The following is a 13,779-nucleotide window of genomic DNA, read 5'->3' on the forward strand; positions in this document are numbered from 1 at the left end:
ACACAAATGTGGACAGAAAAACAGTCAAATGAGCAATGACACTGGTCGCCCGCTAAATTCCATCCTGTAGCGGTATAAACATCATCAGCCCATACAGCCACCTGCCGGGCCGACTCGCCCTCAGGCGTCGGCTTCCGGGTGGGACACCATTCAACCATGCCAGGGCAAAGGATCGATGCTACCTGACTCTCAAGCCAGGGCACACCTGCCTTGCGCCCTGTTGTCAGCCCATTCACCCATAAAAGGGGTAAATAAGCCTCAGCAAAACCCCCCACATTAGATACCTATTTAAGAAGAGAGGTAACAGCTCACGGCGGGGAACAAAGGAACAGTGACCCAGCCTCGTAGCATTAGCATTAGCCGCACGCTCCAAAACATCCAACTCAGAGTCATGGCGACCATGTTTACCCAGATATCCTGCCCCTTGCGCCAATACACAACTCGGTTGTCTCACGGGACAACGAGCAGTATCACAAACGCTAGCATTGATGCCTGGCAGCGCAGGCCCTACCTGTGCGCGACCTAGCCCGACAGCTAGCCGCCGCGCGACGTCCCTCGATCCGAGAAGATTCCAGGGGCTGGCGAATCTGCATTTCATAACAACTAGTTCATGGAGTGCACTGCAGCGTCCATGTTGGAAACACAAAAAGAGGAGGGTAGAGTATGACCATGTCCGGCGTCTTATAGGACGGCGTGGCCTGGTCACATGCATGGGTGCAAATTGTTTGTTCATGAGCACAGTAGGTGCTAGGAGATAAGAGTTATCTCATTATGGCAAGAGCGAGACGCGATGACAGTATGATAATATAACAGGAATAATGGCTTCTCGTTTACCTGGGGCCTGGGCACACAATTAGATATCGGTACCTGGCTCTAGTCTACTCTTTCACATGTATATGCGTTAGTATCAGCATTTAAACAAGGTTTCTGAAACACAAGTTAGTGGTGGTGACTAGTGGTCTCCACTCCCAGAGCAGACAATATTGATGGTGACTCTTTGTGAACTGCAATACATTTGATTCCTAAAGATTGAAAATGTTCTGCCAAAGTGCTGTATTGTTTTAAATCAATACGTTTATTCCATTCAATCACATAATACAATCTTTTTAAATGAAATGAATAAAAATGTATATTTACCGTTTAATGTCTATTCACTATGAACAGAATGTGAAAAAGAAGAAGATATATCTTGAATGCATGAACATGTTACTTTGAGAGGATTATGTGCTCCAATATATTCCACTCAGCACTATTAGTCTATACATATCACTGTAAAAACATCACATATAAACATAACACTGCCTTCATGGCACAGTCTTGATAACTAAGAGATTCTCTGAAAATAAAAGATAATTTTCATGATTTCATGATTAATAGATTTAAACCACAATACAATACGTTCTCTTTCCTGGTTGTTAACCAAGGTGAAAATAGTGGAGCTAAAGCCTGGTCTGGTTCAACAAAGGAAATAAATGATGAAATAACAACAGACTGGCCGCTGGTGGTGCAGGGTTGAGGCCTTCTGATAGCAGCTGGTCATAAGAACATTTGAAAATGTGTTTAAATAGAGGCCTTGTACTGAATGTTTGTGTAGTTCTTTGTCTTCCAAGATGGCTGCCTGTAACATGGCGGCCATTGTTTTGAATATGGCAATGGAAGGGATGGTTGCTATGTGCAAAACAATGTAAATATTTGAGAAATATATCAACAGTAAAACCAGTGGAACAATAATATGCTTTTCCAATGTTTCACATCTCAACCTTGGTGCTCAACCAAAAATAAAGGGCATATAAAAAATATTTACCGTAAATCCTCAAATATAGGACGGGTCATATATTTAGCTCAGCTGCAAAGAGCACCAGGCCTTTATTAGAGAGAGGCTTATATAAGAGGCAGGCCTTAATTTCTAAAAATGACACTCATGGACATAATCCCTTCATTTTCATACTTTTATTGCATTATTATTATTATTTTAATTTTTTAATACGTACATTGTCTGTCTACATTTATTTAGACTAGCATTGGTATTTAAATATTGAGTGCAGTTGAGTGATTGTGGGATTAACGTAATTGACCTTTCACAAAGCCACGCCCCTAAATGCCTGTTGTCCAATCATATTCGATCACGTGTGTGGCTCAATGTGGAGGTCCGACATCCGACAAGCTTTTCTTTGTGTTCATGCGTGCAGCCCACTGCAGCGTTAACTTGGAATCCATTGCAAAAATGGTGAAGCGTTGTGCTTATGGTATTTGCAAATCCGACAGCAGATATCCCATAAGCTTAGAGGGGGGGGTGATATTTTACCTGTTTCCTAAACCGAAAACCCGAGAGGAGAGATGCCGACAGTGGATAAAGAAATGCGGCAGACCCCATGGCCAGCTGAATATGGCGAATATCAACAAACACAAATACGTTTGTTCCAAGGTAAATACGTGCTAACGTAGCTAGCTTACTATATATATACTATATACTACTAGTATCCACAATGAGGAGAGCTACTAAATGGTAAATAGTTAGGTAAGGTTGGCCTTGTGTTCACCTGGCTAACTTGGGTACTAACGTTATCTAGGTAAGGTTGTTGTGTTCACCTGGCTAACTTGGGTACTAACGTTATCTAGGTAAGGTTGTTGTGTTCACCTGGCTAACTTGGGTACTAACGTTATGTAAGGTTGTTGTGTTCACCTGGCTAACTTGGGTACTAACGTTATCTAGGTAAGGTTGTTGTGTTCACCTGGCTAACTTGGGTACTAACGTTATCTAGGTAAGGTTGTTGTGTTCACCTGGCTAACTTGGGTACTAACGTTATCTAGGTAAGGTTGTTGTGTTCACCTGGCTAACTTGGGTACTAACGTTATCTAGGTAAGGTTGTTGTGTTCACCTGGCTAACTTGGGTACTAACGTTAGCTAAAATCACACGACTACAACTGTAAGCTGTGTGCTTCTAGGTCGTGTTGACCATGTATATCACTTGATGCATAAGAATGTCTGAACAGCTGAGCCCCTGTATTAGTCTACCTGTGGTCAAAGTACAAACAAGAAAGCCAACAGGCAATCACTCATTTATATTTTGCTGTCATCTTTGTAGCATTTTGTGCATGGAAAGCCTACTGCCGACTTCCCTAATCCTGTTGCACAAGTGGCCAACCCAACCCCCACAAAGGAACAACAAGGTGGATGCAGAAAGTCACCAAGGAAACGGTAGTTAACTTTAGACAAACTACAACATTTAATGCCTCTTGTGATTGTATTGTTTTATCCGAAAATAACACAAATTATGGCTGTACAGACTCATGAAAACGTTGCAAGAGGCATCCACCTCCAGGACCATTGATGAAACCCCAGAAGAGACTCTGTGTGTGATTTTCAATGGTGAGTAATGATTTTCAAGTTTCAAGTTGTTGTATACATATATACAATACAGAGTGAATGAGAAGTGTGTGTGTTTTTCATGCCCCGTTTGCTTAACACTTTGACTGCCTAAAAACGCTTTACAGCGTCATTGCTGGCCATGCTAAAGTTGCCGGGGGACGCTGTACAGCGTCCTTATATCAATATTTCAAAAATCTGGAATCGGATTCATATTCCCCCTCCGCTGGCCTGAGGTCCACCAGCAGGACCCACTGAGCTCTCTGGCGGTTCAGGAGCGCCATCTGGTGGCCGATCGGCGCAACCGCTTAACAGGAAGCGCAGTAGAGGTTTTGCTGGTCGGCCCTATTACTTCCGGGCACTCGGTATTGGTTCCGGCATTCTAGCTCGTCACTCTACATAGCGATCGATTGCCAATAACTCGATAAACAACATGATTTGGACGTATATACCATTATACAAGCTGGAGATGGACCGGGTAATAATATATCCCATAATGATAAAATTTCTACTCGACGATGATCGCCCAACGGCGCGCGGAGACTGGGGTGAGTTTCAGCGTGTAACGTTACCATCTTCGATACTAACTGCTTTTATCAACATTTGACCCACATTAGATGATTGGTATAACGCTGCCCACGGAATTATAAACGCCCCCTCGCCCATCCGGTCAACATCAGATGACGTGTAGTAACTTCTAGAAGTACGTCTAGTTGGAATTTTTTATATCGCGCTGATTGCCATCAAACTGTATTTCATCATCAATATAATGCATTTGGGGCTATATATCACGTTCTGGAGAAAGTTGCAGAAAGAGATGAAAACATACTTATACATTAGACCATACTTTACTATGAATATGTGAATGAAAAAGTTTAACGTTGCTACACAATGAACAATACATATAGGACTTTGAATGGGCCCTAATAATGGCAATGTAGCAATAGAATTAAAACAGTTATAGCCCTGCAAAGAAGGGGACTTTCTCCATAGACAAATAGCGCTGGCAATCTATGGTATATCATTAATTTAACCCAAGGCAACCAAAGTGCAGCAATTTAGCAAGTAATAAATTAAAGGTGTCATAAAGCTACGTGGGGAGAAAACAACTAAATTAACATAATGCCTGCATCGAGTGTGCAATAATTTTTCCCGATCCGATCTTTTGGCAATGCAGTAAGAAAAAAGAAAAGAAAAAAATGCAATCAAGTTGACCCTTAAGGTTTTTTATTATTATTATTATTATTATTATTATTATTATTATTATTATTATTATTATTATTATTATTATTATTATTATTATTATTTAACAGTATCCAACAATCCATTATATCCAACATGGATATATAGCTTATTTTTTTCACTTATTGCAGCATTGGATCAAAATTCAAAACTAAATAAAAATAAAGCTTATCAGTGGTGCACCACAAAATAAATAAACTAATAAACTAAAACAAATTAGATGTGCAGAATAGTGCAATAACAAAGGTAGTGCAGTAACAGGTAGCTTGGCTAGCTTCACAAGTACAGTTACATTCAGTCATAAATAATAAAATATCAAATTCGTTTAGTGCAGAATAATTCTAGACTATGAACTAGTCTAGTTTAAAACAAAAAATCCAGAGAAACAGCCATTCTGATTAACAAAAACACACCATTTACTCCATCTGATGTGATCTGACCCTAATGGCAGATTCATTATAGTTTCAGGAACTCTCTATTCCACAAAGGTAGTCCTAGTCAACGTATATGCTCCCAATTTTGGTGACACGCATTTCATCAATAAACTTATCTCTTCATTCCCCGACCTGAACTCTAATCAACTGATTATGGGAGGTGACTTTAATTGTGCTCTTAACCCAGCCTTAGATCGATCATCATCTAATCCAGCTCCACAATCTCAGACTGCTAGAGCCATAGTGTCCTTCCTGAAGCAATACGGTATTTCAGATGTCTGGCGCTTCCTTCACCCCACCGCCAAACAGTACTCTTTCTTTTCACCAGTTCATCATACATATTCTCGAATTGATTATTTGTTTATCGACAACACATTTCTATCTCAAGTGCGTTCCTGCTCTTACGATAGCATTGTTATTTCAGACCATGCAGCAATAATCTTAGAGCTAGCCTTCCCGGACAAATGTCCATCATTCAGTCCGTGGAGACTTAATCCACTATTACTATCTGAGGACTCATTCTCGTCGTTCCTGTCCACTAAGATCAAATTTTTTATTGAGGTAAATTCTACCCCTGGCATGTCTATGGCCATCATTTGGGAAGCTCTTAAAGCTTTTCTCCGTGGAGAAATTATTTCTAACTGTGCTCGACGTAATAAACTGCGCAACAGCAGACGCGCTGAACTTTCAGACCAAATTATTAAATTGGATTATTCATACTCAGTCTCTCCGACACCTTCACTTTATAATGAAAGAGTGACTCTACAGACGGAATTTAACCTCCTTTCCACCAGTCATGCTGGGCAGCTTCTACTCAAATCACGCCAGTCCTTTTTTGAATTTGGTGACAAACCTAGTAAAGTGCTGGCACTACAGCTAAAACACTGCACCGCTCAGAACTTGATCACGCAAATTAACTCTGCTACTGGAGAGATCTATACGGACCCATTGGAAATAAATGGTCAATTCAAAACATTTTATTCTTCACTATATACCTCTGATTTTATGTTGGATTGTAAAAATCAAAGTAAAAAGCATCAAGCTTGCTCTTCATCTGCTCCCATTTAGCTACATTAAAGTGTATTCTTTGTAGGTGGTAGTCTGCTGCACAGTGAACATAGAAATCACACCATGACATACCAGTGAGCCCGAGCTGCCCTGTTATCTGATAGTGATAACCGTGACACTCTTTTAGCTGGTAGCTGCCATCTGCCTGCTTTAAGAGGTAAGCACACTCAGTGAAGCTTTCCTTGGATGGACACTTAATTTCTAAAAGCCCATAGCTTGGACTCTCTCCTATTTCTAAGACCTTACGGTCAGGTGATGTACCGAGGTGTGGTGCCTGCGGATTCACAACAAAACCACATGGATACACTTGGTTTCCTGTTAGCTTTGTGTATTGTGTTGCTGCTATGGGCTCTAGTGCTGTGCCCCTTTTCATGGCCTTGGTTTGTACTGATCCTTTGTACTTGAGGCTTACAGCAAGTGTTTCATGGTCTGCTCTCCTGGAGCAGATTCTTTTAAAGGTGCTTGATGTTAACCGATCAGATCGTGCAGTAAACCACAGGTTGTTTGTGTTTTGTTCTCTGGTGTCACATTCTAGGGCTATAGATTCGGTTAGGGAAATGGCCACTCTGTTGTAACTACGCGTGCCATTTTCATCCAAGACTGTGCATAGAGTTGTCGTCTGGGATGGTAGAGGAAACCCAGGGAAGTCATCTGGTTGACTGACAGGCGGCGCTTCAGCAGAAGGGGCTCCCTTGTTTAATAGGGGAAGCTGTAAAAAAGAAAAGATGGGATCAAAATGCTATTAACATGTAAATATGTGTCTTTTTCAGAGACGGTGGTACCACCCCTCCTTTCTGAACAAGGTCAACTGGAAGGGGGACCAGAAGAACAGCAGTCCACAGACTCCACAGAAAGAGAGAAGAAATTAGAATTAGAAAATGGTAACCTGAAAGAGATGCTTGCTTTAAAGGAAACGGAGGTAGAAAGGCTGAAAGCAGACAATGGCACATTTAGAAAAGGAACTCTCACACCGGAACTTCTCCAAAACAGTGACATCCGCCAAATGTTAGCATACAGTACTGGGTTCACATATGAACGCTTCAACCACCTGTGCACAATATTTGGCATTCCAAGTGATCCATGTGCCACTCAAATAAATGTCCCCTTAAAATACCAGCGGAATGATTGGCAAGTTGTTGAAATGCCGCTGCGTAGCCAGCTGTTATTTGTTTTAATGAAACTATGCAACAATGAAGACTTGAAAAACCTTGCCTTTAGATTCAGCATAACCGTGCAAAGTGCAAGTAATCTTTTCAACTCCTGGATTCATTATATGTTCGACGTTTTGGGTGCAATACCAATTTGGCCTCACAGAGATGTCATTATGGCAAATATGCCAGACGCCTACAAAACGGATTATCCATCAACATTTGCAATATTGGATTGCACTGAACTAAAAATGGAACGGCCTACCTCACTGGTGTTGCAAAGTCAGAGCTATTCCAGTTACAAAAGCACAAACACTCTTAAATCGTTAGTTGCCTGTGACCCCCGTGGTGCTGTGATTTTCTCTTCTGCACTTTTCACAGGCTCTATGTCTGACAAGGATGGCCTAATGGCCGATAAGGGATTTTTGATAGACGACGATATCAAGTCTATCGGACTGCAGTTAAACCTGCCACCCTTTGCGAGGTCTAAGAGGCAAATGCCATCTGGAGATGTGCTCACAACTAAGCGCATCGCAAAGCACTGTGTTCATGTTGAAAGGGCCATCGCTAAGATAAAGAAATTCAAAATGGTGTCAGACCGAATTCCCAATACTAGGTTGGGGAATATAAGTCAGATCTGGTATGTGGTGAGCGTGCTCTCAAACTTCCAGCCACACATTCTCAAACAGTGAGGGCACCGGACTGTATAAATCCTTGTATAGCGTGTGGGCCCACCTCGGTTGGAGGCACCTCCTAGTCCTGTACAAAGAGTTGTGTTGAGCGGTGCCGCCCCAGCGTTATGGATGTTACATTCAGAGAGAAAATTGGAAAACTTAACATTGACATGATGGCATCAATTTGAATTGGAAGTATAATTTACACATTTTAGTTACACTTATTGAGATAAAGATGAGCCTGCAGTAAGAAATGTTTTCACCTTTTGAGATAGGTGACAAAATACACAGCGTTATGGATGTTATGGAAATGGACAAAAACTGTTAAACTAAGTTCATTTTCAATATAAGTATAATATACTCTCTTTTTTAGACTATTTTTGTATCACAAAGTACTGTATTTGTAAATCTGGTATGTCATAGATGTAGCAGTACTGTCTGTCTGTCATATATGTTATGATGAATTGAAAATGGGGGACCCTGATGTAAACAAGACGAAAGTCTTCCTCTGGTCTGCATCCCCTTAACAATTGTGTGTATTGAGCTGTACTGTATTGTACCCATTTTGCAATCTGTTAATACAATTTCCATTCAATTACTGTATCTATGGAGGACAAACATGTCATGTCCAAATGTAATATCTAGCTACAGGCTATTCAATGGCACATTTTCATATTATTCCTTGCACAGGGCTTAATATTTCTCTTTTCTAACAGGGGCGAGGGCCAGATCGGGCCAATATCAGGCTGGCATCAAAGAGGGTGGTGTCGGATCCAGTCAAGACATTCTCATGGCTCTGTAAAGAACTCATGCTTAAGGGACCCAGCACAGAGAAGGTCTTAATATACTGCAAGAGAATTGAAATAAAATATCCCTATAGGCCGTAAAGTGAATGCTGTATCGTTTCACCCCTTTTTTTAAGTTTTAAATAGACAATAATAAAAATAGTAGATGTAAACAAGACGAAAGTCTTTCTCTGGTCAGTATTGTACCCATTGTAGTGGAATATACTATGGAATATATTACATTGGATGCCATTTTGTCACAGGAAAGATTAGCCTCTAGGATGGAACTGTGACCGTACTGTATCAACCAGAGGCATTTGACACCTCCCTGCCCCCTCTCCTTGATGAGGTGTTAATAGGTGGGTAGGTGGGGTGGGGGGGGGGGGGCGGCTGTACATTGATGGTGGGGGGGGGGGGGGGGGGGGGTTGTCTCAACACTGTTTTTTTCAAGTCAGGTCAAGTCAGCTTTATTTGAACTCTGCAGAGGAAGGATGAACTTTGCAATGTACAAACGTCTTTCTCTGGTCTGCATCCCCTTAACAATTGTGTGTATTGACTGTAGTTTACCCATTCTGCAATGGTAATAAAATTCTCATTGTAAAAAAATAAGTTGTATCTATTCTATTCTACTATTTTATTGCACTGCACTATTTTAGTCTGTCTATTTTATCTTACTTACAAAATGTTCCAGTTTCTGAGTCCTGATGGGGGTTGTCAGTCTGCCTGCAAGAAAAAAATTAAAAGTTAAAATGTACAAATCTCCATCTCTGCTTATTTTTAAAGCAAACTACAAAAAATGGTAGTGGCCATACTGGTTGTTTACATCAGGGTCCCCCATTTTCAATTCATCGTAACATATATGACATACACGACATACAGATAGACAGTACTGCTACATCTATACATTTATGACATACCAGATTTGCAAATACAGTACTGTTTGTGATACATAGTAGTATAGACATAGCAGCATAGTAGTAGTAGATAGTAATACATACTGTACTGTATTCTAATGATATTCCTACTTCTGCAGTAGTTGCATTTATTTTACAACATATTCAAAATAGTTTTGGGAGCAGGACTAAGTGGATTATGACTTCTGGAATCTATTCAGTTCATGACAACAATACATGACAACAATAACAATACACTTTTGTATTTATTAATGTCCAGATGTGACAAAACTAGTGATTGTATGACTTGCTTGGTACAGTAGCTGTGTGTTAAAAAATAGGCATTCCGTCTAATAATTGAAATACTTATTACATTACATTACACATGGGCAAAACAGAGTCCATTCTCTTCGGTTCAAATAACAAACTCAGCAAAACAGACGGCTTCTCAGTTACAGTGGGTGGCAATATTGTCACAAGGAAAGATGAAATTACCTACCTGGGTTCCATCCTAGAGGCTAATCTTTCCTGTGACAAAATGGCATCCAATGTAATAAAAAAAGTCAATCAACGAACTCGATTCTTGTACCGGATCTCCTCCCTGGTAAACAAGAATACCCTGAAGACTCTGGCAGGAGCACTCATTCAAGGGTACTACGACTATGCTTGCACCTCATGGTACCAAAGCACCTCAAAGGCACTAAAAACCAAATTACAAACATCTCAAAACAAACTAGTCAGACTACTGCTTGACCTGACTCCTAGAACCCACCTCACCCCTGCACACTTTGCCAACCTAGGATGGCTTAGAGTAGACAACAGAGTACAGCAACTTGCAATGGGCCTGGTCTACAAGATACACTACACGACCAAGGTACCCATGTACATGTCAAAATACTTCCCAAAGGTCAGTGAATACCACGATCACAACACCAGAGGGAGCTCCACAAATCATGTAAAACCCAGATTCGGCTCAAACAAGGGACTAAACACGTTTCGCAATTATGCCACAACAATGTGGAACGCCCTACCCAAAGCTGTAAAGGAATGTAAATCACTACCCACCTTCAAAAACACTCTCAAAGAACACCTACGGGAGACTGCAATTCAAAACTGGCCCCTACAAATGTCCTAACCCAGTTGTACAATAAAGACCAAGCATGGCTTTGTCAGTATTCCAATGTACAGCCCCACCCAACCCCACCCCACCTACCCAACCTCCTCCAATGTACAGTTTCCATGGCAAATGTATGTCAGTATTCCAATGTACAGTGTCCCCCCCCCCCTACCCAACCCCCCCCCCCCCCCCCCCCCACCAACAATGTACAGCCCCACCCCACCTACCCAACCTCCCCCAATGCACAGTTTCTATGTCAAATGTATATACTCTTCTTCTGGATTTTTTTAGTATCACAAACAGTACTGTATTTGAAAATCTGGTATGTCATAAATGTATAGATGTAGCAGTACTGTCTATCTGTATGTCATGTGTGTCATATGATGAATTGAAAATGGGGGACCCTGATGGAAACAAGACGAAAGTATTTCTCAGGTCTGCATCCTCTTAGCAATTGTATGTATTGAGCTGTACTGTACTGTACCCATTCTGCAATCTGTTAATAAACTTTTCAATCAATCAATCAATCAATCAAGTGAATAGGAAAATATGATTATTCGATCCACAGGACAGCCTGATCACAAGAGTCGACGGTCCAGTTTACATTTTAACATAGATAAATGCCTTGTATTTTCAATTCATCATAACATAATATGACATACACGACATACAGATAGACAGTACTGCTACTGTACATCTATCCAGCTAAATGAACGTTAGCTAATGTTACGGCCAGCCTTGCGGTCGCATTCTATTTTTCGAGGGACCATAACCATAACGTTAACTTGACAGCAAATGTGGGTATGCTTTATTTGAGCAGTTGCTAGTGTTAGTTGATTGTCGTTCTGACATAACTGCAGTAAACAAACGAACGGTAAATCTAAGTTATCTTACCATGATGATCCACCAGCCTGCTCAATCCAGTTACATTCCCCCAGAGCGTAACTAGAGCCACAGTCTGCAAATCAGAGGCAGAGTAGGGCGGGTCTTCGGTGCCAGCAAGTTGGGTTGTCTCGTAAAAAATAATACTGCACTGTATCTAGCTGATTATCCTTAAAAAACGCACGTTAATCGAAAATACCACACCATAACTGTACCCATGACAGTCAAATAATCAACAGAAAAGCATTACATTGCAAAATAATATGTCCAAGACTAGTGTCGCATGCACACACACATACACACAGATTGTACAATAGCCCCCTCTCTCCACCGTGTAACTCGACTCCCCCTACTGGTTGAACCAGGCAGAGCAGCGTCAGCTGACGTCATCTTGCGTCAACAATCGGCATCTAGCTTGCTACCGGCGTTAGAGACCTCGTTTTCCAGTCCCACATCTGTAGTTCACCCGGACCAAACTGGCTTCATAGGAGGCCGCCTGATCACTGAAAACATAAGACGAATACTGCACGTACTTGATGCCGACAAGGAGGACACCATACCTAAGGCGATGCTGTCCCTGGATGCTATGAAAGCCTTTGACAGGCTGGAATGGTCGTATCTATGGGCAGTACTAGAAAGGATGGGGTTAGGAAAAGGATTCATCGATATGATTAAAGTATTATACAAAGACCCATCGGCCATGATTACAACAGGCACAATCATCTCCAAAATCTTTCCGGTATCACGCTCTGCCAGACAGGGTTGTCCTCTTAGTCCCGGACTGTTCAATCTATCATTAGAGCCTTTAGCACAATATATAAGACAATCCCAATCCATAGAACCAATCGTAATCAAGGGCACACAACAAAAAAAAATTTTATATGCGGACGACGTAATATTGTTCATGCAAAACCCCAACACCACATTGCCTCATCTGCTCAAGTTGATTGAGGACTTTGGTGATTTATCGGGATTTAAGATAAATTGGCCGAAGTCGGCTTTCCTTCCTCTTAACACCCCTGCAAAAAAAGATACAACCCTCCCAGGAGAGATACCGATGGTAAAACACTTCAGATGCTTGGGAGTGGAAATATTCCCCACCATAAGACAAACGGTGAAGCACAACTACACAAAAATCCAAAACAAAATCAAAGACGACCTTGATAGATGGGCAAAACTTAAAAACACAGTACAAGCACGGATATCAATAGTTAAGATGGATGTACTACCTAGAATCAACTTCTTCAGTTCAATGCTACCGTTACCCCCTCCAGAGGGTTACTGGAAAAGATTACACTCCTCCACATACACATTTATTTGGAATAACAAACCACCACGTATAAAAAGATCCACCGCACAGAGAAATAAAGCAGATGGTGGCATGGCATTTCCAGATTTTTTCCTATATTTTAAGGCGTACACATTAAGTCCATTGACAACATGGTTTGACCCCCAAGCATTAGTATCCTGGAGAAAATTAGAAGAAAACATAGTAGCCCCACATAGACTGAAGGACATAGCATACACTAAACTACCAATCAAGCACTGTGAACGAAAATGTGGCCCCATAATTACTCATGCGATCCGGATATGGCGGGAATCACAAAAAAAAATCCTAACCCACAAAAATGGCACAATCATACTCCCTTATTCAATAACAATGCACTCTTAATTGGAAAACGACCTATAAGATTCCCTATATGGGAAGAGCAAGGCATACACTCATTAGGGGATGTTTTTAACAAACAGGGTTTTTGTAGTGATAAAGAAATACGCAAAAAATGTAATCTCACCAAGTCCACATGGCTTTTTTACAAACAGTTACAGCTATGTTTGAAGTCTCACGGTGTTCCATTAGACAGACCAATTGAACACCACAGATACCACAAATTCTTCTACGAAAGAGAGACATCGAGAGGTTTTGTTTCAGAATTTTATCATCAATTACTAACGTCCTCGTATGAAACCCTCCAACTAGACTCTGTCTGGAGGAGGGATATACCAGACTTGGAAAATGACTTTGATTGGCAAGGAGCCTGGGCAAATGTCCGACTTACATCAAGGAACCCGGATCATCAACAAATCAATCTTAACTATATTCACAGGACATACTTGACTCCTATAAGACTGTGCCGAATGGGGCTTAAACAAGACTCCAAATGCTCCCAA

This window comes from Notolepis coatsorum, assembly GCF_963971535.1.
Source record: "Notolepis coatsorum genome assembly, chromosome: 3".
NCBI lineage: Eukaryota > Metazoa > Chordata > Actinopteri > Aulopiformes > Paralepididae > Notolepis > Notolepis coatsorum.